Below are 2,274 nucleotides of genomic sequence, written 5' to 3'. Positions count from 1 at the left end.
TTGGGTTGTTTGTTTTTGTTTGTTTAAAGCCTTTAAGAGCATAGTCTCTGGTTGCTGAAAAAGAGGAGAGGTCCCTTTGAACTTCACAGTGGAGGAGGGTGGTATTTGCTCACGAACTCTCGTGAGAGCTGCCATGCATGGGATTGGCGATGGGTACACCTAAGAGAAATATATGGAATATATGAAGCTGCCATATACTGAGTCAGACCATAGGTCCGTCAAGCTCAGTATCGTCTACACAGACAGGCACAACTTCTCCAAGGTTGCAGGCAGGATCAGCCCTATCTTGAAGATGCCAGTGAGGGAACTTGGAACCTTCTGCTCTTCCCAGAGTGCCTATATCCCCTAAGGGGAATATCTTATAGTGCTCACACTTCTATTCTCCCATTCATATGCAACCAGGGCAGACCCTGCTTAGCTAAGGGGACAAGTCATGCTTGCTACCAGAAGACCAGCTCTCTTTTCAAATCGATATATACTGTATATAGATTCCTTCTAAAAATATTCCCCCCCTCCAAAGTTCCAACCTTTCCCTGAGCATATTCTAGTATAAAAAGGAATGCATTAAGCTAATTTAAGTGTCAGGATTGTCCATGCAATCCTTTAAAGCCTTTAAGAGCATAGTCTCTGGCTGCTGATAAAGAAGAGAGGTCCCTTTGAACTTCACAGTGGAGGAGGGTAGTATTTGTACTTGGAGCTCTGTGTTTTCATGGCCCTTGGCCAATTGTTCATAGATCCCCTCTGATTTTATCCCCAATGCCTCTCTACCCTGTTTAAAGCAACTCTGTAAACTCGCTGTCCATCCAGTCCTCCCCACTCACCCATTCCTCCCTCCCCCCCTCGCTGGTTGCTGCAGCTGCTCACAAACTCTCATGAGAGCTGCCATGTTTTGGATTGGCGACGGGTATGCCTAAGAGAAATATATTTAGAGATTCCTTCTAAAAATATCTCCCCCCCCCCCAACAAATTTCCAATCTTTCCCTGAGCATATTCTAGTATAAAAAGGAATGCATTCAGCTAATTTAAGTGTCAGGATTGTCCATGCAAAATGTGATAGCTACAGGTCAATGGAATAAAATAAGTATTTTATTCAAAATGGCCCAGCCAGAATTTAATGTGTTTCTACACATCACAGATTAGACTGAGCCTTAATGGCGCCATTTCCATTGCATGCAAACGTAGTATAGTCCAGAGCACTCCAGGCTTTGCATTTTTTTTACCACCAACTGTAACTCAAAATCTGTGCCAAGTTGATCCTGTATTCATACTTGCCTACTGAAAACTGGGCTAGTTTGCCAAGCTCTGATTGACATTTCAATGATTAGCTGTCTCACCCTTGTCAGGCAGAAGTGTACTAACCCCCAGACCTTGGGGACCCAGTCCAATCCTTCAATGTCCGGGTGAGCCTCCAAATAGCTGGGGCTGGGAGCCTCCGACAGCCACCCTGTGCCCACCCCGCCAAAGCTCCGCTTTAAACAAACAAAAAATCTTACTGCAGCCGAGGGGTGGCTGCGGGGTGGGGGGACCCGGAGCAGTCTTTCTCCCTTCTCCCCCGGTGGTGGTGGGGTGAGAGCAGGAGCGACGCTGCCCCCATCCGTTCGTGCCAGCACCTTTAAGCAAATGCGAGGCGTGCCTGCGCAGAGAAGATTGTCGCCACTCCAAAGAAAACTGTGGCCGTCAGCCAGCAGCAGGATGAGCAGGAGGACAAAACAGTGGTGGGCTGCATGCTGCGCGGGTGGGCAAAACAGTGGGGGATGGACAGGCAGGCAAAATGGCAGTGATGGTGGCTGGGGAAGAATGTGATGGTGGCGGGTGGACCAGCAGGTGGGGAAGGAAGAAGGCAGATGGCGGGGTGGGAAAGAAAACAACGGCGAGTGGGGAAACGGCGGCAGCAGTTGTGGGGGAGGTGGCGGGGTAGGCGGCTAGAGGCACAGATACTCTGCACAGATACTTCCAGCTAGTTTTATATGATTGCTCTGTTACTTGTGCAAGGGACAGCTTTTATTCCTAGCGGCGCTTCCCCCTGCTGCCGGCTATGAGCAGTAAAAAAAATATTTTTTTAACTTAAATTTTTAATGAGTTTGCCACATCAGCGGTTCTCCGCCCCCTCCGCGATCCCATTGGCCTGAAATGGAGGAGGAGGGAGCAGTGAATGTGATTCAGGTGGAATGTGGACACCCCCGGCCTGGAAAACCCACTGCAGTGGTGGGCAATATGAACAGCCACAACCCTGTCCCAATGCATTGAAAAAATGCCGTACTCGCAGTTTCAAGC

This window comes from Hemicordylus capensis, chromosome 2 (assembly GCF_027244095.1).
Source record: "Hemicordylus capensis ecotype Gifberg chromosome 2, rHemCap1.1.pri, whole genome shotgun sequence".
NCBI classification, from domain to species: domain Eukaryota; kingdom Metazoa; phylum Chordata; class Lepidosauria; order Squamata; family Cordylidae; genus Hemicordylus; species Hemicordylus capensis.
The sequence above is the reverse complement of the archived record's forward strand: the minus strand, read 5'-3'. Positions refer to the sequence as shown.